Genomic DNA, 27696 nt, shown 5'->3' on the forward strand with positions numbered 1-27696 from the left:
GACCTCCTGTGGAGGATAAGAAAGAAACAAGATACGCGTAAAGAATTATATGACCAATTGAAATTGACTTGTACATCGGAAGTAATTAAAGGAGAAAGTGTAAAGCCCTGATTGTATCACAAGAACAATCTCACCATGTCTACATTCAGTGCCCTGCAATGAGCGCTCAAGAAAGGACACAGCTATGTCCTCACCGACGACCGCTGTGTATGGAACATGGAGAGGGGGTGTACTATGTCACAAGAAGCATACACACATCTGGGAGGACTAGTCAATATAATAAGCATTCATAGACCAGCAGCTGGAAAATTAATGACAGCCAATCCCTTTGGAGACATCGAGGAACATGTGTGAGTCACTGCAGAAACGGCATCGCCCTCAGCACCTCTACTGTATTGAACAACCAAGTCTCGATGCAGAACGAGGAACTGCCAAGTATTTCCCAATACATCCATTACGCAACATACAGCTGAGACATTACTCAATGAAACCAGAAACATCAGGCCAGCGAAAGAGAGGAACCTGCTGAGGTTCCGCAATTATGAAATTACTTGTTAGGACCTGACCTTTTGGTAAGAGAAGGAGAGGAGTATGTGGTATCCAGAGCTAAAGCTTAGCCCCATGCTGCACCACCAGGGCATGACGTCACAGAGGTAGGAAAGATTATGCGCGAGTAAGTGAGCAAAGAGTAGAGGAGCTGCTGGCAAGGAGATGCATACCCTTCGCCCTCTGGTGTCAGGTCCCGAACTCGCCCCTTACTCGCAGCACAGTTGTACCCCAAATAATTCCTGTTGTACAACACCTCATAGCCACCTAAGTTCTGTTCTTTGCATTTAGTACTGTTTTTATTATTACTTCCTTCTGTTTCTAACCATCATATTAAAAACTTGGAAAGCTTTCTGAGCCCTCACAGGCTAATGCAGAGGTGCATATTTCGGGAGGAAGTCGTCACAAACGTTCTCATTTGATCCGTTCCAACATCAGGTGGCATATTCAGGGTTCCTGGGTTGGCCACCCTCCAGTGGTTCTCCCGCTGAGAAACCTCCAATGGTCAAAGTATCACAGTGATGCCTCCCTTCTTGCAACCTTCTCCCCAAGGGACCTACCTTTCCAACAGTTCTGTTACGTTTTTGCTCTTCGCTGTTCACTCTGCTATTCAGTGCTGTAAAGTGTTGCTACGCTCTTGTCAATGTTTCAGACAGGGTACTGGTTAGTATTTAGTTCTCTGGATGGGAGTGTTTACTTAGAAACCTATAGCATTTCAATGTTTAGTTGAAGGTAAGTGTTGAGTTTGTACAGAGTGTGGGTTTTCATTAATCCCTTGATTATTCTTTGTTGGAACTGGCTCTGTCACTTAGTGTAGCGGGTCTCAGCAGATTGGCACTTCATGGTTTCTCGAGGGGGGCGGGAAGGAGGGATTAGCTTTCAATCTTTTTAAATGTGTTTATTTATAACACAGCACATCGGAGAACATGTACAATAGCATTAGTATTAGCTTTCAATCTTCCTGCATGGGAGCCTAGTGGCTAGCCCGTGTGTCCTTGGCATTCACTACCTCTTTGTGCAGCGTCTTCTCAGGGGCTCCTGTTGTAAGTGTAGTGGTTGACAACACCGTACGTCTAGCACCGCTTCTGGAGTACCACACAGGGCTGTGGGAATGAGCCAGATATGCAGGCACTTGGCTGAGAAATTGGTTAAAGTGCTTAGCAGGTGCTGTTCTGGTGGCAACACATGAGTGTTCTGACCTCCGTGTTTAAGGGGTGTCTGCAAAGTAGGCCCTCAAATGTGTCCAAGACCGACCCGATACTGGTATATGTTTTTTGTAAGGCCAACCCTGGGTGGTAATTTATTTTTGTGCACATTTACTCGTTTGGTTCAGAGTTGGCTGTGTAACAAATACATGGACTTGTTTTCTTTCAAATGCGGTGGAGTTTCCCTGGAATATTTTGCCCGATTTGTACATCCACTCCAGGGAAAACTAGAAGGGGTTCCTGCCAGCTACTTGTATCCTATCTTGTGTGGCAGTTAGAGGTATAATTCAAATATGTTAGTGATTAACAGGCGAGCCCCCCCTTCCATTACCCCTGCACACCGCTCTGATCACTATTTGTGCTCCACTTGAACTCGGGAGGTTTGATGTGCCCCCCACCAGACATCCTGCAGTCAGGCCCCATCATGCCCTTCTTGTCCAGGGTAACTCCAGTAAATTACTGTGCACAAGCAACAGCACAAATGCTAATGACTGGCCTACATGAAAATTACTCCTTTGGTTTTAATGAACTGGGGATCGCATACCCTCATTGCAATTGGGAGAGTAGGTGAAAACGTGAAAGGCCAATTCATTTTCTTCCGGGTAAATCTTCCAAGGTCAAATCGTGACATTACATTTTTGACACCCAATTCACTTGAAGTCGTGAAACCCTTTAAATTCAAATATGTGAATGCAGAAGGAAACGAGGAAAGTCCATAGGAGGTTTTTCTATTGAGAGGGTATGGCTTCCTTCCCATTGCCGTGTTTTTTTAGGACCTCTCGGCTTCATTGACCGCTGGGCAACTGTGACGCCCTGTTCTTTCTGTGTTTGAGCCAGTGTACAGCTCGATATCCTGTTTGATTAGAAGTGGCCCCCAAATAACCGTTAGTGGTACAGGCATGTGCTGGAGACGCGCGTTATTGGACTAACTGTTAACTAAACATACATTTATAGTAGATTCAAGACTATGGGAAGCAGCCGTAGTGTCAGTCTGTGCCCAGATCAAACGCTGCTGTTCCAGGACAGCAAATTGTGATGGGTACAAAGGGCAGGTGGAAGGTATGGGCCATCTGTGCGGTCGCCCATGGGCTCGTGCTCTTGGGCCCTCACACCCCAATCGCCTCCAAACCAATCCTTGGGAAGCGGCTGTGTCCTAATACTATTCTGCCAAAACTGGCATTGGTATCATTCAACATATCTGTGTATTTGAAAGGGTAACTCTGTCAGTTGTGAATGGTAGCAAATCCCCTAATTAATATAGTGTTAATGTTTGGGTAATGGTAACTCTTGTGGGGCTTTTGCATCTGAAAGATCGCACAACTCCACCAGTTTACTACCAAAATCTGCATCTTCTCTTCAATGGTGTCGCGAAATGGCCCGATTCTCCTTTTGAACTGTCAATTTTATTTCTCTATAGCAGGATTTAAACAAGGATTTCTGCACTCATTTGTGTGTATGGGGCCGAGCTTATTCATCCAGTCCTTCCGGATCCTTCCAGTTGCAGAAGATCTTCCGGATAGTGGGAATCCGAGCGAACCGTTTTCCTCCATCTGTTCTACTGTGGGTTTGTCCTTTCCCACTGCCCCCCTTTGAATCGCATGCATTCAGTCACATGTCAGAGGACACTGGCCGTTTAGTCCTTGTCCGTTATCTTCCCTTTCAGATTTTCTACATCTTCCAAGGAAGGGGATGAGGAGGAGGAGGTTGAAGAAGGTTCCTTTCCCTCCTTCCTGGCTTTATATCTGGCCCGGTCATCTCTTGGGACAATATTAGAGCAGTTGGGCCTCTTCAGCAGATGGGTCCCCCTTAGCTCTCCTGGAGGGAGAGCCCATAGAGGGCAAGGAGGAGCAGGTCTCCATGCTCATGTGCTTGGTGGTATGTTTCCCCACGGCTAGCTCAGAACCTTACCTGGGCCTCTGCCCCAGTGAAAAGAGGGACGGCACCACCCTCAAACCGAGAGCACCAATGAAGTGCTTAGTCTGCTCGCCTGGGAGAGATTAGGCTCGCTCCCAGCTGGTCCTGGATGGGCCCGCCCACTGGAGTGAGAAGGAAAGTCCTGAGTGGTCCGGTGGGAGACACCCCTGTCTCAGGGTGGGGCACCTCCCTGAGCTTCAGGGAGCGGGAAGACCGCCCAAGGACCGACCCCCTGCTAGGGCGGTCCAATCAGTCTGTCTCTGATGTTACAGCCTCTCTTTAACGCAAAAAAGGAGAGTCAGACTATGTTCCAATACATTTTGACCCATTTTGTTTTATTTTTACTGTATATTTGGAAAAAGTCATGACACAAATGATGCTGTTTTTGGTGTTGCTTTTAAGCAGGAGTGTCATGTTTAAACTAGAAATGTAAATAATCCACTATGCGCCTGGATGTGTCTGAATGCATTGTGTGTCCAATAGGTTCTCCAGGTATAGGGTGCATGGTCATGATATGAATATGTGTTTTGTTATAAACAGCCTTTATATCAGTTTACATTGCACACACAAATGGTTGGCCTGTATTAAGTTTGGTGGTATTTCATGGTACAGATTAAGCTTTATGTGGTTCTTCTTATTTGTTTCAACCTCTTGGTTGAACATTTGCATTGCTTCAGGATCTCTTCGATTGCTGATAACATTCTTACAGAAGCCACAAGTGCATCTCTACGTGGAGTGTACAATTTCTGTACTAATAAAAGAAAAACTATATGATCTATAAAAAAGTAAAATATCATTAAAAAAGAAGGTGAAAAGGAACTGCAAAAGCATTTCTTCAAAGCCAGGCTTGACTGCTCTCTTGTCCTAATCTCTGGCGGTGTGGCAAGGGCCCTGGCACAAGTTGAGCAGATTTTGTTTGGTCAGGAATACTGATGGGAGTGGTTACCACTGCTGCCGGCGGCCCTCCTGAAGGTAGTCCCACTTCTGAGTTGGCCACTGAAACTGTGAAAGGTGATCGTATTGCTGGGATACCACTGGAATTATTCCAGCAATAACACTTGACATGTTTTTGGACCGTTGTTCTTGTTTCCACCCTCCCATTGATGGTGTAAATAAATATTGTACAGTAGTGCTTTTACCACTACTGTACATTTTCTTAAATGCACAGAATGCTAAATTTGCACCCTTTGGTGCATTACGTGGATAAAGGTGGTGAGAGAATATGCACCCTTTCACCCCTTATCCTACCCACATCACCATGTCTCTTCCCTGTATTGATGGTGGAAAATGTGCCTGCTTCCCTCCTGTACAGTGAAAAGAACATTCACCTTTTGTGCCACATTATCCTTGCCTCCACCTCTCTCTTTGAAGGTCGAAAGGAGCAGATTTTCATTTGGAAAATCTGAGTGGTAATAACTGGCGTTCAGCTGAACTATTATTGCCAGAGGTATTTCCCTCTAAACTTGGAATTGAAAGAATGGAAAAAAGGGCCATATTTCGCAAACGCCACCAATTTTACTGTTACCTGCCAACTCATACAGCGCTCGCGAGTTTATCGTGGCCATGCTTGAGAAGGCCACCCAGTTCCGGAATTCAAAGGAAATTCAGGACTGGGTGATATTCTCACGCATGCCCACTGGAAAGTAAAGAATTCTACCCATAGCAGCTATGAGTACTGTGACCGTACAGTCACGGGGATGTATGTGGTGTGGTCAGGCAACTCAGAGATGGCTTGTTAGGATGTGCTGTTGGAAGTAGATTGACTCCCCATAGAATTTAGCTGTTGCTCTCTTCCATGTCTAATCCCCATTCCTCATTTTCATTTCCTACACTATACCTTTTCAGCATTTTTAGATTTCTTTTTATTCTGTTTCCCTTTCCTTTTCTATTTGTAGCATTTTTCTTGCCATTTTATTCTTGCCTTTCATTTGTGTTACTTGTTTCCTGACTGACCCTCTCTGTTTAAACGTGTTTTCTCCCCCTTTCTTATCCAGTCCTCCTTTCTTGATATGTTTCTCTTGGCTTTTGTTTCTTCATCTCCATCCCCCATTTGTCTCTTTCTGAAAATATGTTTCTTCTTTTGATCATTGTGCCTCTTTTCGACTTCTGTTTATCTTCTAATATTGTACCTGTTTTTTTCCTCCTGTAGGAAAACAATGGGCCTCATTCGGAGTTTACGGGACCAAGTGGCGTTAACATTATCCAATTTTGGCAGTAATTCAGTGGTAATTCTGCTGAATTACCGCCAAAATTGGATAATGTTAACGCCACTTGGCCCCATGGGTTTACCATGGGATACAAATGTTGGTAGGGCAGTGCTAGCCCCTATTTATGGAATCCTAGGACTCCATTGTTTTTTTTTGGCACAATTACCACTGGAGGTAAATTCCCCACTTTTCCTCCAAAAATTGGCAAAATTAGCACTCAGTAATTCATTTGATGGTAATTCGGGCAAAACGTGTACATTTGGCAGTGCAGGAAAAACTGAGGTTATTCATTTACTGCCCCAAAAAAGTGGCAGTAACTGAATTACCTCCACGTTTTTCCCACACTGCCAAACTCGGAATGAGGTCCATTGTTCTGTAACTGGACTCATATAATAACAGGCCGGTGTTTTATGGTGAGCTCAGTGTTCAATCTCCAAGTGCTCACATACTACTTCTGACATTAGACCTCAACGGTAGGGTCGGGCGCATACTGGAGAAGACTAGGTTATTATATGCTGCTGGACTTGTTCCCGGAAGGGAAATTCCTGACACTACACACCGGGAGGGAGAGGCATAAGGGCATGACTACGGAAATGCTACAATTGTACAGACTGCGATCAGCGGTGTCACAGTTGTGGGACTGCTACCCAATAGAACCCCTAGAAAGTGAACTACTGGTTTTTATATCTAATTCTTAGGGCTGCCAGAAACTACAGGTCTCCCTGTATACATTGATTAGAGAGAAGTCCCCAATAGGTGAAGTGAAGGTTAGAGGAAAGTGGGCTGCAGAACTGGAATTCGAGATATCAGATGGGTTATGGAAGAAAATGTGCTACTTTGCCAGGTCTGTATCAATGAATGTGAGATGTAAATTGATTCAATGTAAGATCCGTAATATGCTGCATTATACAATATGTAAGCTGAAGAGAATCTACTCTGACCACAATGGCCGCTGCCCGAGATGCGGTTATGAAGATAGAGGCAAGGTGTATATTTTGTGGAGCTGGCCAGACTTATGCACTTTTGGAGGCAAAGTTATTCAATACTATCCAAAGTGGTACTCGGACAACTTTAGAGGTCATCCATGAGTGTATTTTTCGGGATATTGGACAAGGTCCAGGAAAAACGTACATGATCTTTCCTAAACATGGGATGTATACTGGCCAAAAGGGGCATTCTAATGAGATGAAAAGACCAACAACCCCCGAGTGAACGGCAGTGGTTAAAAGAACTGACATGAGTCAATGACTGCGAGGAAACATACGTAGGTATTCATCCCATGGCGTCAAAACCTAGAGACACAACACACGATATAAAAACGTAGTATTAACTCTGTACTTAAGATATTACTCTGCGTGAAGCATTTATATTGTAGGAACGGTTAGCCTGATCTGTTATTGATTTTAATGTGTGTCTGCCAAGCGTAAATAAAGTTATTAATAAAAAGACTCTTCGGTCGGATGGAGCATCAGAACGCAAATATGGAAGTTTTGATTTCATTTGCTGTGATATGGGATATTGTACCCCCTACCGACTGTTCGTTACAAGGATATTGCAAGTCACCGGGTTCTTACTGATTAGAAGGTCATGGAACTCTGTAGTGACATGCAATATCCTTTTCACATATGTTGGGGGGTATTTTATTCCTTACAATACATGCACTCTCATTAATCTGTAATGTGTGTCCTCTTGCTTAATATAATGCAAGAGATTGTCCAGTTGCTGATATGTATAATCAAAGCAAAATGTGTTTGGAGTAAAAAAAACAATAAAATGCAGTTTGTAATGTGTTGTTGAAAAATAGTTTAAACAATGGGCCTCATTACGACTCAGGCGGTAAGGGGTTTACGGCGGCGTAAACAGCGCCAACCCTTACCGCCTGAGTACGAGGTCCCTTAGCGCCATGGAGGTTTTAACACCTGCTTTTAGCAGGTGTTAAAATCCATGGCGCTAAGGGACCATGGAGTTAATTACGCCACCGTAATTTACGGTGGCGTAATTAACGCCTTCCCCACTCCCATTATGCCCTATGGGGCAAAATGGGAATGGGGAAGGGTAAATGGGAAAATGGGGATTTACCCCCCCGCCAAGGTTGGAATGGGGCGGTAAATCCGCCAACCACCATGGCGTAAACGTAGTTTACGCCATGGTGGTAAAGTCACGGCCCAGGTGGTAACTTACCGCCTGGGTCGTAATGAGGCCCAATGTCATTAAATGCCTCTTAAAAACGTGTTCGTTTTGTGCTGTAAAATAAACAATAACATGCAGATTCTTGCACTCAATGGGCCTCATTACAACTCAGGCGTTAAGGGTTAACGCCGTCGTTAACCCTTAACGCCTGATTCTGATTTTAACGGCTGCTTTTAGCAGCCGTTAAAATCCATGGCGCTAAACCGCCTTGGTGCTAATTACGCCACCGTAATTTACGGTGGCGTAATTAGCGCCTTCCCCACTCCCATTATGCCCTATGGGGCAAAAATGGGAATGGGGAAGGGTAAAATGGGAAATGGGGATTTACCGCCCCACTCACCTTGGAATGGGGCGGTAAATCCGCCATCCACCGTGGTGTAAACATAGTTTACACCATGGTGGTAAAGTTGGCGTACTTACCGCCTGGGTCGTAATGACCCCCAATGTGCTAAACCCCAGCAGTGCACAAAATGAATACAGTGGCATGAACAGTTTCTTATGTGTTAATGGCTGTAAAGGAATTTGAAAAGCTTCTGAAAACTTTAATTAGCACCCGGGGCAGGGTCAGCAACCAATCAGTTTGTTTGGAGCGCAGGCTGAAACTGCTAATCTCAGCCTGTGTTCCGAGCCATCAGGTGGCTGCTTTCTCCGCCTTGAACTGCCATTTTAAACCCCACACTCCCTTTCCTTAAGCTTTTTTTTTTGTTTTTACACTCTTCCCTCCAGGACCCCTTTTTACTCTTTGTATTTTCCGCCACCATCGTAAGCAGCTACGCCTTCCATCTCTGTGGCGGCCATTTTAGGACAGTATTTTGTTTGAATGAACAGGATGCCACGCAGCGTGTCTGGTTCATTCAAACAAAATACACTGCTCCCAACACCCCAGATTACCAGATTGGCAATGAGGGGTGCTAATAGCGTTAACACCCTCTTGGGTGTGCTGGATCCTGTGTTATCCCCCTGGGGACCCTTGTTAATCACCCTAGCTTCGCTCAGGCCTTTTACCCAGGCCCCAGGCTGATAACACCCGATCTGGCCGCCAGGAAGGGGTTAACTCTTAATTATGTGCTGCAGGGACAGCTGCAGTTCTGCTCTGTGCGGGCAACAGGCATTGTGACGCAACAACTAGCCTGTAATAAGAAACGTGGTCACAGGCTTTTATGCAGGTATTGTAGGCTGCCATGTATTATGATGCGTCGGTACAAGCTGTTTTATGGTGGTATTGTTTACCATTGAGTAATACGCTTCTGCGTCTCAGCACAGTCTCTAGTATGGGTTAGGCAACACCTGTTGGAGTTGTTCTTTGCTGGATTACCCTAAAACAAAGGTCTTTTGGAATAATATAGGACATGTTCTGCTAACAAAAATGTTGGCGTGGGCATAGCAGACGATTCCAAATATTTCTCATGCCTGATGATCACAAACCTTATTATGTCCTTGGTGTATGCTCTGCCTGCTAATGTGACTGCCCATGCTTTCTGAAGTCTGCTATTGTTTTTTGTCTAGTCCATGTGGTCAAAAGGTGTCAATCTGCAGAATATAAGGAAATCGCAAAATCACCCATAGAGGCCACCTTAACCTATTGATTGATGAACTAAGCCTATGAATGAACTAGCACTCTATATGGTTGCTGAGGGGATTGCATTTGTGCAGAAATAGGTTTTACAAATAAGCATTTAACAGTCACAGATTATAAGAGAATGGGCCTCATTCCGAGTATGGCGGTAAGGGATAGCGGCCACCGGTAACGAGACCGGTGGCGGTATTCCCTTACCGCCATACTCCGAGTTCCTTCTGCGCCCTCGCCCTTAACGCCTGCTTTGAGCAGGTGTTAAAGTCGAGGGCGCAAAGGGGCCTGCAAGCCAATAACGGTGACCGTAATGAACGGTCACCGTTACTTGCATCTTCCCCATTCCCATTGAGCCCTATGGGGGCTCATTTGGGAATGGGGAAGAGCCTTGGTGAATGGGGAATTACCGCCCCGCCATCCTTGGAATGGGGCGGTGATTCCGCCATCCACCAAGGCGCTGCCGGTCCGGGTACGGCGTCAACCAAGGCGTTAATGGCGCCATTGGTTAGCGCCGTACTCGGAATGAGGCCCAATGTTTGGTATCAAGGGTACAATTATTCAGTATTCTCGGGCACCCAACTCAACAATAGATTGTGGAAAAAAATGAGCACACCCACATTTACATGTGCTCCGTCACACTTATTATTCAAGATTCTGCACAACTTTCACAACATTCAGTTCTATCCAATCATACTGTTGTTCTCGCAATATTTTACAAGGTGATTGCCTCCAAAGGATGGTTTGTCTCAACTTGATGCGAGTAAACATAATCTTTAACAAAATACATTTTGAGGCACTAGCTTCTTGGCCATCACTGATTTTATATTCTTCAATCGACATGCATGTTTTGGCATGAAATGGTGGCCCAGTAGTACTGTGTCTTCATCAGGACCGAATGGGGTTCAGTCGTCGTAACCTATTCCTGTTTTGGCTCCAATATAGTATCCACACAGCAGTGGACTAGAAACATTACTGAAAGTGGAGGAATACGCTCCCTCAAGTGTTCTAGGAAAGAGGGGGTAGAGGTGGTGTGTGCCATGAAGGTGAGGGGTGGCCCAAGCAGAATTTTGAGTCAGCTGATCTTCTTTCAAAAGAAGTGGGTGCACAACAAGAACATACTTTCTATCCAGTTGTTGTTAAGTCCACCATGTGAGCTGAGGACCAAAATATATGGTGGCCTCTGATCTAGGAAGTTGGAATGCTCTTCATGGCTCAGTAGATACAAGTGAGGATACTCTAAAGCACAAGAATAAATAATCAAAATGGTATGCAATGGAATAGCCTAATTGGGGTTCCCTGTTTCCCTTGCAAATACAAATAAATGCAGCGAGAAATAGGTTTCTGTCTACTATATATTTATTTATAAATGATGAACAAATGGCAGGCAAGCAGGCTCGGACTGGCCTATAGGGCAATAGTCCCATGGGCGAACCAAAAACGCAAAATGCTTGTGTGGGCCAGTTTTTTGGATAAAAGTGGGCCACTTATTTGGCCAATGTGGGCCAGTTTGATGAGTTACTTGACTATGAGGCCAACAGTTTTGACCAGTTTTGCCGTATAAATATTTTTTTTAATGTAGAATTTGCATCACATTTTATCAAAAACCTCCCCCTTGGGTACTATTCAAACAGCATCACAAAAGAAATGAATTCACATTTGCAACTCTGGGCCACTTTTTCGTTGGTGCCCAAGACTATTGTATGCCCCAGTCCGACCCTGCAGGTCCTTCCTGTTCCTGAGCATATGGGTAGTGGCCATACATTTCTTCGGAGATTGTGGGGGTCCAGTCATACAAGTTGTTGGGCTTTGAGGTGACTGGCAATAGCAGTTAATGGGCATGGGTGGACTGGTTGCACCGCCTCTGAGAATTTGGGGATGAACTATTCCTGTTGCTGGGTAATGAGAAACTGACCGCTGGGATGAACCATTCCTGTTGCTGGGTAATAAGAAACTGACCGCTGGATCAGACTCACTGGGCTCTAAGGGAGAAACAATATCATTTTCCTTGATCTAACGTTTCTCTTAAGATAAGAGAGCAGTGGCCATGCAGCATAGGGTGATTCAGCTTGCAGTAAGTAAAAGAGAGCAGTCCGACACTGGACAAAATTAAGCCGCCGAAGGACCGGCAACGTTGCCGGATGGACTGATACAAGGGACAGAACATCACAAAGTGCAGAATGTCCTCTAGATGGTAATAACACTAAGGGCAACTAACTGCGCCTGGAAAACCCCTCCATTTAGCAGTGTCCGCTCTTAAATTCAATTTGGTGAAACGAGCTGTGATAAGTACCCAGCGATCAGAAATGTGATCCCCAAAGGTAAAATGGGGTTGGATAGAGCAGAATGGCTAATCATTGCCAACCTTCTATTAGCCATAATTTGAAAAGCCCCTTAAGATTATTTTAAAGCTGTTTTAGACTCCACCCCCAAGTAACCTATTTGGAGGGAAGAGTGGCGCATTACATTGGGGCAAACGATTATCGATGTAATTTAGTAAGGGGATTTTGTTCCAACCATCAGCCCCCACAATAGCCTTCAAAATGTACTGCGTCAGCGAGGCTCTGGGATTTGCCCAAATCTGGAGCCATAATCAAAGAGGGGGCCAAACGCCAGTGATCCTCCAAAAGACTGCAAGTCCCAATTCTGAGTGTATTGAGAAAATCGGTGTCCGATCTGTATCCTGTCAATTATAGGCCTATATATTCCAAATGCTAATTATATTGCAACTACATAGACAACTGGTATTTTGGTATTGGTTTGAAAAAAAACACGTTTATTTCTATTACCTGTGTTTGTGTGACTATTTAGTATGTCAGATGTCCCTTGAATCACTGGCACACGTGTGTTAAGTTGGTAGGAACAGGAAACGTATGTATTCGTACTAGCACCAGCTGCTGTGGCTTGGGGGGTGTGGCATTGTGGCTGTGTGCGAGTTTCATTGTGGGTGTGGCTATATGATTGGGCTTCACATTATGTTGTGTGAAAGATGTTGCACTTTGTTTTGTGCTTCGTTTGTGCATTTTCATGTGTAATCATGTATGTTCCGCAAAGTCTTCCTTCACCTGTAAGAGCAGGCTGGGTGTATGGAGACGTATTGTAGTATGGTGTGAAATGTGTTTCACGACTGGCTTTTTTAGGTATATAGTTTCAATTGCTCTGACTTCTATTGTGTGTATGTCTGCGATGCCTCTGTGAAAAGCTTTTTTTCATTTTTGTGGTATGTACTGGTTGTGATGTGGCATATTATTTCTTCTATGTTCAGTGGCTTGTACCATGGAATATTTTTCCAATATTTCTCTCTTAATACTGTTTCCATAACTTCTTTTAGTCCAAGGGGGTAGATGATGGGTCACAGGGTGATAGGTGTGTGTGCACCTAGGGCTTCAGTATGTGCCAAAAGTCTCAAAAAAACAAAACAGACAATTGTGAGATAGTGTGGGCTAAACAGTGCACTTTTCAACCTCTACCCATGCAAAACACTGTTTTTTCTAACTATCATTTTAAGCATTGCATTTCTCCAAATTTGGCATGTGTTCGGATTCAGCCTGATCAGTTGCATGCGTTTGTTGAACTTTCCTCACCGAGAACAAAAGTTAGAGTAGATTATTTTCCAATGTAAAGTTCAATGTACCCTTAACGGTAGAGCTCTGTTTGCAATGGATGCATCTCAAAACATCAAACTTTTCACTGCGAGTCTCATAACATCGATTTTCTTTTTTATAACCCATTTATGTGCCAATGTATGCATGGGGAGACCGCCCGCGCCCCACTTCCCCACTTTAATTTAAACCCTAACCCCACTACTCATCTCTAATTTCAGTTAAATTCCATGTTAAAAATCCCATGTTTTGGTATTCGCAGTAAAATGGTTCGATGTTTTGGTACGATACTAGCTATTCTTTGTTTTAAACACTCAAAATGTTAAATCTCAGACCAACATAAATCGGTATTTTTGTGGGTCCACTTACCAATTAACAGATCAAGTTCACTAAAAGGGTCCCTTAAAGAGTACACACTTAGTAAGGGATTTGAATCAGTTATTTCCTTGCTCAATCTTTTCTTAGCTACCTGCTTTGAGTGTTCCTCTCACTACTTTCTCAAATGCTCTCTTTTTGTCAGGCACCACTCAGCAGGGCCCTCTTTTCCAATGCAGCAATGGTGTAACGAATGTCAGTTGCCATGGAAATTGGGACAACAATCCCGCCGCTGACGCATTTCTTCCACGATGCATGGCGGCTGCAACGTCATGCATGACATGATATCGGAATGTTCCTTCAATCAGCACGCACGCAACTAGTAACTCCACAGTGCGTAGGAATAGAACCCCAGGATAAGGAGAGAAAACTGCTTCTCAAAACATATTCATACGAGTGGCATTCTCCATTTGCTCTTCCTTGTCTCTGTTTTTGGATTCGGGATTTATGCCCCTGGACTGGCTTGGATCAACCTCTTATTGATATTTGCCTTCTTGGCTCTATTGTTGGCATCAGCATATTTTGGCTTGTCTTTTGGAGTACCCTCTGGATTTCGTGTTTCATGTTGACTTTCCCTTGGATCTTCAGCAGTATACTGCCTCTTTAATTGCAATAGTCCTTCCTGGCGGTATTACTCTTCAATCTGCCAGTCTCCTTTGCCACCTGGTGTTCTTGTGAGTATCGAGGATCTTTACTCCCATAGATTTCAGCCTCGTTCTGCCCAGGGAGGTCCCTGCATCCTCCTCCCTCGCTGCTCGGACTAGTCTTGACTGGATTGGACACTTGGAACTGTGTAGGTAGTTGCACTCTTGTTCCGCCCCGGTAAGTGCATCTCTGTTGCGTCCGGTCTCTGCTCTGTCGAGCGGTTTTCTGGCCTATGGACAATAACCTCAGAAAAAAAAGAACACCAGGAACCACATTCCTAGGTTAACCACCCTTGTCCTTTACTCGCAGCTGAGGATTGTACTGCTGCTTTTCACCCAACCTTACCGTGGATTCTACCTACCTTTTCCCACAAGCCCTCGACAACCGAGTACAGTATACATTTTGGTGGTGGTGTTCTCGAGAGGAAAGTATCCCGCACAGGGGCTGACGCGTATTACACATGCCAGCCTTCTAGCCCCTGATACCTTTTCTCAGTACTTCACTTAGCCCTTGCTTATCATCTTGTAGCCTTCTGTTGATCTTGTTTCAGCACATGGCCCCTTGCTGTCAACTCATCTTTCATGCGCCCGCACATACAGACCCAGATCATAGAAATAAAAGTTGGCAAGCCTCTTATCACACACTTAGCACATATTATCTTTCAAGTAAACCCGTCATTCTTACCACTATAGCTCTCCTATGTGGAAACTGTGCCGACCCTCATTTGAGTCCAGTTCTGTGTACAAAGTTATGTAATCATTTCATTTGGGGACATTTATATTGTATTGGTTACATGAAGCTTTAATGAAAAACAAAAAAAGAATACACCACCGTGAAAAACCTGAAGGCACTCTCACAACTACTCCCCAGGGATCTTCTGCTCAGGTGGCATGGGAAGCTATATATCGATCAGTTGTGGCTTATGCTTAACTTTCAATGGAACCCATGATCATCTGATTGACATGCACATGCACTTCTTTGAGGACTGGTTATTTCACCCAATGATTCAATGAATCTATTTCATGTGTTTTCTAATTAACACACTTGTAGCATACTTGCCTTTACCTGCAACTTGTCGAGATGTTCGAAATATGTTTGTTTCCATCTTGACTCGCCAGCAACCCGGATACACGCTATCATATCATCTACGGTTGGTATATCCATTTACTGTCAACCTCACCCCCATAGATTGCCTGTAGGGAACCCCAACTGCTACACCACTTTCTTGTCCAAAACTTTAATGGATCGGTAAAGTAGTATTCTGTATAATATACAATATTTGTTCTACTATACTGAATGTATGCATACTTTAATGTTCCCTAAATACGTGAAGTATACGGGTTACCACTATTTGAATCCACTACCAAGTAGTACGGTGAACCAGGATGGGATGAGCATCAAGTGCCGGCCATTTCTTATGAAAGACTTTCCCACACTGGTATGAACCGAAAGAGGCTACAAGCCACTTTTTTCAAAACCAGTTAAGTAAGCGTGTAAAAACCTTAGATCTTGATAGGTTGACCTTTCAGTACCGGCACACGCAGTCTCTGCAGCTCCCAATTACAGAGAAGAAACCTGGAAGCTGGACTGAAGCTATGAATGAAGAGGAACACCTAGCCCATAACCAAGCACCTCGACCTACCCAGAGCTTGTCACTCAATAGCAGTGGAACAAGGTCTTCCATAAGTAGATCGTGGGGATGCCAGTTGTCCTTTGAATGGTTTAGGGATCTAATACCACCAGGACCTGATCGATGTACTGGGGTTTCCTTGTTTCTGTCCATTGATAATGTGTAGAATGATTTGTGCTTGTGAACTGTAACATCACTTCAAGGTATTTGTTGAGGACAGATAACCCTGTGTTTTTCTGAAGCCGCAGCGTAGTCTGGTCTTTCAGCCTGGAATTGGCAGTGTCTATGCCAAGCCCTCTCACCCCCCACCCCTGTGATACGGGGCACCAATGGTAGGTTATAGCTGTGTCATGGATTTTATTTCTGCATCAGCAACTTGAGGGGTTTGACCTGATGCATCATACATATTTTTAAAAGCACTGTGAACTAAGTGACACTTTGGGAACTTTTAAATGTTTGCAACGCATCTGATGCACTGTGGTTGGTTTGTGGTTCCTAAGGCAGCAAGAACTAAGGCCATGGCGCAAAAACGCCTCCACATTTTTGTTAGAGGGAACCTAGGCATAGTGCGTAAAACGTGAGCATGTAGATGTATCACCAACAGGAAATGCGCCCTCAATCTCCTCTACCGTTGGTACTGTCCCCCGTAACGCCTACACCACTCTCAGGAGTCCCTGGACCCAGCCTGCTGGAAGCGGTGCGGCATCCGTGGGCACAGGCTTTCTGGAAGAAGGTGCTCCAGTCGATTGAAGTGATTACCAATTGCCAATTGCCACTGATCCCCGAGGTGGCCTTGCTGGGTGCTGCATGGCCGGAGAGCTAGTTGAAATCAGGAACGACTGCTAGGCTACTCATGCAGCTGCTCCTGGCGACAAAGATCTCCTTGGCTTGCAAGTGGAAGGCCCAGGAGGGCCTCCTATTATCACTTTGATGGATTAAAGTCTGGGAGATCCTTGTAGCTGAAAAAGTCAACGGCAGCTAAAGAGGGGGCACTTCACCGGTTTACAGACTGCTGGGCCCCAGTCCTGGAGTACCATAGAACGTTCCCAGCGCTATCCTTCCAACCACGGCTAGCAAGACACTTTCTACGCTCTCAGTGGTCCCCTCCCTTAACGTAGGAGGGCCACAGCTATCAGGAGGTGTCTGGAGACATGTACGTGAAGGGGGAGGGACGGATCCAGTTTACATTATGTGATATCGCTTGGCTGCCTCTCAGGGCAATTCTGTATGTAATCTGTTGCAACCTGTTCTTAAATAAAGTTGTTAAAAAAACGTGAGCATGGCCAATCCAGTATTGTAGACTCCAGCTAGAAAAGCAACTGCAGCACGCAGCAAGAGGGTCAACTCGTTATTGGCAATAGTGCCAAGGAAGTCTCATAAATGGGGAATACATACAAAAGAGGGGAAGACAAAGTTCCAACAGGCGCTTAGTTCTGCCAGCACACAGACAAAGCAAAGGTGCAGCTGTCCAATGTTAGGGATTTTGTGATTGATTTTGTATTGTTATTCAATTGAGATGGTCAGCCTGCTTCGTCTGATTGATGAATAAAAATACTGGCCCTATTCTAGTCCACCCTTTTAAAATGTGCTTTTAAATGATCTTAACATTGTGCATAAAAAACTAGGAATTCATTAGCTATCACGTATTGATTATTCTGCCTGTCATATTTGTTATTTTTCTTTTCCTTTAAAATTCACCAAGAATGTTTGTATTGTCTGAATATCTGTTCTTTGTAAATATTAGTTAGCTTGTTTTTTCAATCTTCATTCATGTTTCTAACCCGATTTGTTCATAAGAAACACACTTTGTTACTTATTAATTAAAAATGTATTTTTTCTGCAAAAGTCAGTAGTTTGCTGTGCAGTTGACTTATAATTGAGTATGGCAGCGAATGCATTAGACTTTGTTCCTACTGACTCATAGTTATAAAAAATGTAATGTCACACATGGGCCAACAAAACAATTATTTTCAAAACCACTCACAAAATGTTTGCAATGAATAGTCCAACAGGGGTACCTTCTCTTTCTTTATTTGCTGTCATGCATGGGCAATAACTCCAGCATCTGCTTCACAATACACCATTGTAGCTGCACAAAACCCAGAGCCAGCCCTCTGAAGAGAGCCCTGACATGTATAACGCCCAGTTCTATGAAATACTGCTTAGCCCAACGTACTGGGAGAGCATTGCCCACTCGCCACTCCAAAGTAGGATGGGCCTCAGGGGTGTTGCTAGGTCTGGAAAAGATCTGGGGCTACGCTAATCTTGGGACTGCTGGGACTGGGGGCCAACTAGCCTTTTTGGTTGTAACCCCTCAGCTTCTATCCGAGGCTATAATCCCCTCAGCCCCCCCTAGCAACGTCTCTGATGGTCATGGTATGCTTGCAGGGGGGCGTTGGACAGGGTGTGTCTCAAGCTAGGCCTATGCCCCTCCTGGTTAGTTTGCTGCCGGCTGGGCGAGGTGGGTACGGGGGTGGATTTTGTAAAGGCATGCTGTAGTGCAGAGAGAGAGAGGTAATAGTGTGTTACACATTCAATGCGATACGTTTGTTGTTTAGGCGTGCATGCATGTGCTTCCAGCTCTTCCATGGGAACTAAACCCAGCATTTCCACTGCAAACCAGAAGAATGGGAGCTATGTGGGGCTCCAGTACGTTTGCTACAGAAATGCAAGACCTTTCTTGATGCAGAATAGCATGAACATCGGTGCAGCCATAGTGTTCATGGTAACCTTCACTGCTGAACATGTTGCTGGGGATGCCAGAGTGGTGCATTGAACTACTAATGGATGGAGTTTGTTTTGCAGATGAGTGGAGCTTCTCAAAATTGAGCTCTTTGTGACCGTGAACATTTGCCTCCCTTGTTATCACGGGTTCGGCAAACTTTGGCTCTCCTGGTGTTTTGAACTGCAACACCCATCCACCTTGGCCACTATAGTTCATGACGAGTTGCAGTCCAAAGCATCAGATGAGAAGCAGGTTGCAGGCCCCTGCCACTCGGTATAATGACAGAGAATATCGGGAAGGTTTTTACCTTGATTCCGCTCCTATCTCTCCAAGCACCCTTTCTCTGTATCATGTTCCCCAGGGCTCAATTTTGGGTCCGTTACTTTTTTCTATATCTACTCTACCTTCCATCATTGAATCGTTCACTCTCTCCTCTCATTTCTACGCAGACGAGTCACAAATCTTTATTTCTTTTTTATTTATTTATAAGGTGCCAAAACCCACAAGCATCAGCGTGCTTACAAAAACACAGAGAACCAATGAAGACAGGACAAAACATTAACTAATGCATGGATCGTTTACTGAAGGGGGCGGCGGTTGGTGAAACAGAAGGCACAGTAAGCTAGAAATGTATTCAAATAGGAGGGTTTTTAAACATTTCAGAACCTGTAGAAAACGTGGTTCCAAGGTTAGGTCAGTAGGCAGCTTGTTCCAAGTTTTGCACTGCAAGGACGGGAAAAGATCGCCCTGAAGATCTAGCTCTTTTTTTAAAATTGTTTTTTTAAATTTGTTTTAGTTGTGATTACAACTTTTTAAATGTTAAAACTTTTCAGGTACAAATTTTACCAGATAATAAGAAAACAAAATTGATGTAGCTATACAGTACATGTTTTTGAAGAGCATTTCCATCACACATTTTTCTTTTGCAAAGTTAAATCTCATTCATTCTTTGCTATATACTGTACATTTCGTTATCTCTTTGATTTGCTGCTGTTTGCTCAAAGCATTTTAATGTTCGTGCCTCTTACTACACATCGATTTCCCAAATTTAGTTTTTGAAAAAAGTTAATTGTAGCAATACTTAAAGAGACATGTTGTGCATTCAGGATCATAAACCACATTGCAGTAGGTGTTAAGGTGCAATAGTCGAAAAGACATTCATACAAATAGTATTTCTAAAGTTTCCACCTGCGCCTCTAGATTGCAAAATCTGCAAGCAGTTGGAAGATCATGCTGCTTAGATCTCATTGCTATTAGAGCTCTTGTCGGCCAGAGATTGAAGCAAAGCTTCATTATTTGCCTGTAATATATTGGATCAGGAAATCTTTGTAAATATTTAGGGGTTTAATTCATCATTTTTGGAATAAATATCCCAGCTTTAAAGATTTTGTACTGCTTACATTTTACCTCTGTGTTGGCCCAATCCTTATACCAAAACATTTGCTTGGCACGGTCAGGGTTCGATATAAAGGTAGGTTTATTTGTATTTGTATTTATTGTTTTATATGGCGCCTTAATCCAAGGCGCTTTATAGTTAACAAAAAGAACACATAAACATGGAACAGTAGAAGCAATAACGGTAAATGTGAATCAAACCAGAAAAATCGGCATGTAGAACAATTTGCATGAGAAAAGGGGAAAGGAGAGGAAGGTGGTTTGGAAGGAGGGAGGAGAGAGAGAAAGTAGTGAGTAAAGTGAATAGTAGGAGGAAGGAGAATTTAGAAGAGAAGGGGAAAGATGAAGAGAACAAAAATAAGGGTACTAGAGGGGCAGAGAGAAGGGTGAGAGGAGGAAGGATGTCAGGGATGGGAATGAAGATGGAGTGATTTCAAAGAGGAGCGGAAGGAGGGATAGGTGAGGGAGGAGCAGATAGTAAAAGGTAGGGAGTTCTAGTGTAAGGGGGCAAGGAGCTGAAAAGAGCGGAACGAGAGGAGGCACAAGGGGGTGGGGGGACCGAGAGTAAGAAAAGATCAGCAGAACAAAGAGAGCGAGAGGGAGTGTATAATGAGAGATGAGAGGATAGGTAAGGATGTCAGCTTTCTCCAGATTTTCTATGCAATCGTCTTTCCAAGTATTTAACATATCGTTAGGTTTGCTCTCGATGGCCTGTGAGATGAAAGATATAACAGTTGATTTGAATGTGTCTTTCATTAGAAACTTCCTATGAAGTAGTAAAGAATTCCAGCGTACAGCTGCCTTTAGTGAAATCAGATCTAACTCCTAGCGGATAACTGCAATTGGAAAACCTTTAGGCAAAGATAGTATTGTTTTCCAAAACAAACCTAAATAATCCCAGTTTGGCTGGTTTTCCAGGAATTTGGATTGAGCATCATATGTTAAAGTAGGAACAACTTTTTTCTTATAGGATTTCAAAGGGGTGTGCAGGAGAATTTGCCATATTTATGATGAACCAATTTTGCTTGCGCGCATAAAGATTGCATTTTGTGTTTCATCTCAGCTTTATAGGGTGCATCAGATTTGTTATTGTTTATGTATAAGCCTACATATTTGTATTCATGTACGCTTATGAGTGAGGTTTTACTAATCGTCCAGTTGAAACTTGATTTTCTATTTTTCAATTTGGTGGTCTGGATTTTTAGGATGTTAGATTTAGCAATGTTAATTCTTAGTCTGTTCTCCAGGGCATAGGATTCAAGCGCACCTCTGGGGGTTTGATCTAATGAATCTTCAGCATAAAGCAACCATGCTATTGGATGCATGCTCATTCTAGGAGGAAAGGTTCTAACCGAGGCAAGATGTTTATGAATATCTTTGATATAGAAATTAAAGTGGATGCAGGAATGCAACCTTGCTTGAGTCCACAATAAGTTCTGATAGAACGATAACTGGCCTTCACTGTTTAACTTCACTCGAACGGTAGTTTCAGAGTGGAATTGCTGTAATAAATTCAGTATGTAGGGGGGGCAACCGGCTAACCTCAATTTCTGCAACAGTAAAATGTGAGGGATTGAATCAAACGCTTGTTTGAAGTCTATAAATGCGATATATAATGGTTGTTTATTTACTATCACTTGTTTTTTTAAGGCAGATACTATGAGCAAATTGGGTGCCATGTCCAATCCACTGACGAAACCAGATTGGTGAGGGTCTAGCATATTCTTTATCTTTAGCCATTTGGTTAAGTCTCTAAGTAATAATCTTGTATACATTTTTCCTGGCGTATCTAGAAGTGCAGGGGGTCTATAATTAGTTAGTTTAGTCCGATCTCCCTTTTTAAAAATGGGTATCAGTATCGACTGTTTGCATGAAGAGGGAATGGCACCTGTTCGTACTATGTTTTGGAATATTGCATGCAATATTTGGGACCATTTATCCGACTGTGCTTTTATGCTCACATTAGGTAATCCATCGGGTCCTGGTGCTCTCGACAAGCTTAATTTTTTGATTTGCATACAAATGTCTGAAATATCAATTTCTAAATTAGCTGCATGGTTGCTGCTCTGTTGTAGGGCACAGTGGGATACAGGGGAATCCGCAAATAGAGCAGTGAAATGACTAACCCATTCTTGCTCGCCTATTGCGTTCAATAGAAGTGAATATGATCCTGTTTTCGCTCCTTCTTTAAGAAGCTTCCATATTTGGGCACTGGATTTAGTTGTTAGTGCTTTGATTTTTTTCATTAGCTTTTTGTGTCTTAAGAATTTTATGTTGGATTAGAAAGTTCTTATAAGTTGTACAAATACTGGCAGTCTTTTTTGTATACTCTAGGTAAGAATTGGAGTTTATGTTCTTTAAATCAAGTCTCTTCTTCATTTTTCTATTCCTAATGTGTAACTATTCCTAATATTCCTCTTGAGTACACAATAGCCGATAAGTCGGACGGTGGTCAGGACCTGGTTTTTGTAGAAAAAAGGATAGACTGTCAGTGTACACTTCTTGCGAACAATTAGAAGACTCTGTGGGGTGGGTCACTTTGAGCAGTTGATCTAGTAGACTGTATAGTTTAGGGATTGTCCAGCTAATTTGATTTCCTCCCTCAGACAATTGTAGGGCCGGTTTATAGTACTGTGTCAAGGGATATGGATTTTTTCAATCCAAGTAGTTTCTAATATGTTATGATCACTGTATTCAGTAGGAATTATGGTGAATTTTGTGACACGATTTATTGAGTTGACACAAATACATAGTCAAGTATTGCATGAGATTGATTTCTCTTCCAGGTTGGACAAGGAGGAGTATCGCCTTCAATAGTTCCATTAAGTAAGGTCAGATTCCATTCGGCCATCATATTCATCCACCTGGTGGCTTTGGGTGTAAGCAATGTATCGTTTGAGGAGAGACATCTTATATTTAGGTGTCCTACAATTATTGTTGTGTAGAAGTTTGATTGATTTGCAATGACATCAAGCATCAAGGGTACATGATAAAAAAAAATCATGAAATGGCAGGGTTCCAAGACACATTGAGGATGTTGGTGCACGCAGCCAGAGGATGCAAAGTAATGCTAAGCTCTAATTTAAGGAGCTATATGCAAGAGTGAGGGAACAACCATGGAGAGAGCTTGCCAGCAGATTCTAAATCTTAATGTTGCAAGAAGAATTTTGGATAGGCTGAAAGTCCCATTGTTCATAGCCTCTAATGTAATTTCATAAGCGGGAATGGGTTAATATTTTAACCCAAACGATGGCCTCGGACTAGGTTTTACAAAAGAAATAACAGATGATGCTGTTGAATTTAAAGGGTTGGGAGATATCGGAGACATGATGGGGGAATGGGACAAATCAGACTTGTGAAGATTTGCTGAAGCAAGGTGGGTTTCTGATACCATATTAATTTGAGGTTGATGCTGCATGTAATTTTCGATAAAAGGTTCATGAGAAAAGGAAAGCTTGAGTTTGTCACTCAAATTCATGTTCACTTCTAGGGGTATTTCTAAGGCAGGCTTATTTAACGTGTTTTTGACTATTTGTGATTATAGAATCGGTATGCCCGTATTATCTAATGCATGAACAAGGACATCAGTCTTAGTTGGTAATATTGTTGCTGCTCGGGCAATCTGATGGTGGCATGTTGCTTCAGATATCTGATTGGAAGATGGGGAGCTCTGAGTCGGACTCGCTAAAAGATCCTCATCTGATATTTGTAGATGTGTTCCGACATCAAGGGTGGAAACCGCTGGTAAAGGTGGTCGGCTCATGACTGGGCAAGGTTCTTTTACTCGATCATTGGAGGCTCGTATGGATGGTTCTGAGCTCTGGGACTTTAAAAGTTGTGTCGACTGCTCCCTCGTGGAGGATGGCCAAAAGTGTCTGATGTCAGTCCCCACAGACTTTTGGATCGCATGCCTTTGTTTGTTTTGTTATTGCTTTTGAGTTTCGTTTCATCAGATTCCATGTATTTCCCACGAGTTTGTCAGTGTTTGAAGGCATTGCTGTTTTAAGCATATAGAAGGGCATGGGAGTAAATCTAAGAATAAATAATGATCAGTGGGGAAGAAATAAGCAGAAGGCAGCGCCCTGTGGGAAGTTATCGCAAGCACTGTCTGCTGCTCATTTTAACAACAGAACAGCACTGGCAAAGCACTCCCATAATGCATGCGCGCAATGCCCGATTTTTGTATGGCTGCTGAGATAGGAGGCGGGGCTTGAGGGCACTAATGGATAATACATGGACAGCATATTAGTTTTGAGGAAAGTTAATGCCAACAGTTTAATGAAATAAGAGTTCAGCGCACCAGAGCCAAATGATGTGAAGTCACGGGTAACGCAGCTTTGCAGTATATGGCAATCCAAGTGGTTAGCAAGAGTAGCAAGGCAAGACAGTATCCCCAGCAGAACAGCACTCGCAAAGCACTCCCACAATGCGCCTCTAGCTCTTTTACATCTTGGGACAGTCAAATATCCAGTTACTCTTGTGAGGGGATATAGGATTGCTCGTTCCTTAAAATAGACAGGTGCGCCTCCATTGATACATTTATGGATCAAAGAAAGAGCTGTAAAATGTATTAATAAAATCAATTATATAAATACATATTCTTGCAGACACATTCAGCCAATTGAGATTCCTTCTAGCTTGGGAGACCTAATCCCTCTTTGCAATGTAACAGATGATTCGGACAGCTTCATTTTGAGGTATTTGGATGTTTATGGAGTTTTTGCTAGCCCCAAACAAAAGGGCATTACAATAATCCAAGTGTGGCATGACGATGGCTCTGACCAGAGTATGACGATTTTTGAAGGACAAGAGTGGTTTGGCCTGCTTCAACACCTTTAGGTGGTACCCTGTGCTACTGACCACTCTGTGAACATGTGCATCGGAGCCAGGAGAAGCTTCGGCATACACCCCAAGGTCTTAACCTTATCCATGATGTCTATGCAGTTTTTTACAATTCAATGTACATGTGGGTGTACTCTGAACCCAACTTGGCTCTGGCCTTCGTAGATCCAAAGATCATCAGCTCTGTCTTGGTGCTATTTAAACACATAGAGTTACTGGACATATAGATTTTTATCAGGCCATAGATGTGAACTAGTCTGATTGAGTCAGCCTTGTAGTCTCCACTCAACTCCATCAGAAGTTGGGTGTCGTCCATGTAGTTTGTGAAATGGGGACCCTGGGTTGATAGAAGATCGCAAATGGGCTTTATGTAGAGATTGAACAATGTGGGTGAAAAACAAGCCCCCTACGGGACACTGCAGTGTATTGACTCAATATCAGAAGAAGCATCACCCCAGCATAACAGTGAGTTCCTATCACTCAAAAAGGAAGCGCTTACCAATGATAGTCAGGGAGTCCAGTAAGCATGTGTGGTCAAGCAGATGAAGGCGGCCGACAGATCTAAAAGAACCAGCAGCCCAGACCTGCTCTCTTCCTACAGCTCAAGAATGCACGTCTCGATGTCTAATAAGGCAGTTTCTGTTCTGTGATTTGCTTGGAAACCAGATTCTTTGGGTTTTGCTGACTCCCTTTATGTTTCTATATCATCATGCCTTTCTGCTGTCCAGAGCTGGGTGCATTCCCACTTCCTCCTCCTCTTCAACCTTTCAAAAACTGAGATTATTTACTTTCCACTTGCTTCCCCATCACCCGTTTCCTCAACTCCTGGTTGTCCCCCATGACCCCGCGCTCTGTGCTTCCCTTTTCATCATCTGCATGTAATCTTGGCATCCTCTTCCTATCGTTTCACACTGCAAAACTACTGATCACCTCTATTTTCTCCCAACTTGACTACTATTCACTCATTTCCATCTTCCTCCTCTTTGTTCGGTTTTCAATTCTGCTATTCTTCTTTTCTCACTACCTCCTCGCTCTTCTATTACACCCTCTCTTCTCTCCTTCTTTATGACTCTTTACTTCTTTTTCACTTTCTCTGTATAGTCTTCAAGTGTTACCATGGCCTTGCCCCCCCTTCCTTGCATCCCTCACGTCACTGTATTCCCCTTCACGTTCTTTGTTACCAGCATGTTCACCTTCTTACATCCCCAAACCTCCTTGTGCTCCTTTACGTTTCCATTCGTTCTTTATTCTTGCCCCAAACTTTAGAATGCTCTCCCGTCTGACATTCATGCCTCCTCCACTCTTGACATTTCCACTCCCATCTCAAGCCGCATTTCCTAACTTATCTGCCATCCTTCTAATTCTCTTTCCTTTGCTGCTTATGATTAGATTCTTATTTCCCATATTTTATTACCGCTTTGTTTATAATGGACAGCGCCTTGACGAAGGTGCTCTATAAATTCCAATAAAATACACATACATGCATCAGAACTAAATATAACACACTCTTTGGGTCAACAGACTGGAGCCTACTTCTTTCAGTATTGAATTATGCTTTCTTCAGAAGTGGATTGGAAAGCCTGGTCTCTTTTCACTTGGTGGCTGTTGTGATGGACTCCAGGGATTCTGTGTTTGGGTTAGCTAGAAGTAGGGGGGTTGCTAGGTCTGGAAAAGATCTGGGGCTATGCTAATGTTGGGACTGTTGGGACTCGGGGCTAGCTAGCCTTTTGGTTTTAGCCCCCGAGATTCTATCCAAGGCTACAACTATAAGACCCAGGGCTATAGCCCCCTCAGCCCGCCCCCCCCCCCAGCAACGCCTCCGGCTAGAAGTGGACAGGCCATCTCAGTATGGCAGGGAAAACTTAATTTGTCAGTAGGGTCTCACCTCTCCGCTGAGGCAGGTCAAACATCAGACTCCCTGGGGTGACAAGAGATTCTCTCATTGCTAAATTAATAACCATGGTTTTACTCTTTCTTTTCAGAAAAATAATTGCCCACGTCGGCGAGGCACAGTTCTGGATATTCAGCTAAAGACCATGAAGGAACAAAGATGCTTTGCAGAAAAGTGGACACTTGGAGCCTCTTCATGTTACAAATGGTATATATTTGTGTACAGCGGGTGACACAGGCGGAGACTTTGTCAATATTGAATAACTTTGAATGTATCATTTCGGCACGCTTCGTGGCACCTCCCACAACCAAAGTTGAATGAACCGAAGTTTGGCCTTGCAACCACTTGCCACTGACACCAAATTCCCGGACAATGTACTGGGAAACCACCTAGGTGCTCTGGGATAAAATGGATGTTCCGCGCCTACCTTACAGACGATTTTTATTGACTAAAAAACAAGAAAGGGAAACCCTCTGGAGGTCCCTCTTTCTCTGCAAGGGTGCACAGTGTTTATTTTGTAGAAGTGCAAGCTTTAATTACAGTAAATTATTAATACAAATGTATATGATGTCAGGCTCCTTTTGGGAATTCCAGTCAAGTGTCTTTCTCTATCTGCTGCTTGCTTTCCTTGTGCATCAGCTTCCCAACGCAAGAAATGTACAAAAAAGTCAAAATGGCGGTTAAAGCTCACAAATATATACTGTATGTTATTTTATAAATTAATTCATTTTAACTCTCTAGAAGTGCACCTAATTCGGATGATTTGGCAGCCTACTGGTGTTTAATGCATAAAATAGCAGGTGCAAGGTGTTGCAGGTAACTTCGACACCTGCTGAGCGAGCGACAGCAGAAGGAACACAGATGGACAGAGGCCACCCCGGATTGATTTTAAGTGCGCACAGTAACACTCTGCCATATTTGATGACCACTTGAAGGAAATAAAGTTGAAAGATTAAAGCCAA

General features: G+C 43.5%; 1 long non-coding RNA gene across 1 annotated transcript; it reads left to right on the forward strand.

Annotated features, from left to right (window-relative positions):
• The first annotated feature begins 567 nt into the window (after positions 1-567).
• On the forward strand, positions 568-27696 carry LOC138526188 (uncharacterized). Its single transcript, XR_011283516.1, has 2 exons — positions 568-653; positions 26826-27696. It is a non-coding gene; the product is annotated as an uncharacterized lncRNA (long non-coding RNA).

Source organism: Ambystoma mexicanum, chromosome 7p (genome assembly GCF_040938575.1).
Source record: "Ambystoma mexicanum isolate Mex_15411 chromosome 7p, UKY_AmexF1_1, whole genome shotgun sequence".
Taxonomy (NCBI): Eukaryota; Metazoa; Chordata; class Amphibia; order Caudata; family Ambystomatidae; genus Ambystoma; species Ambystoma mexicanum.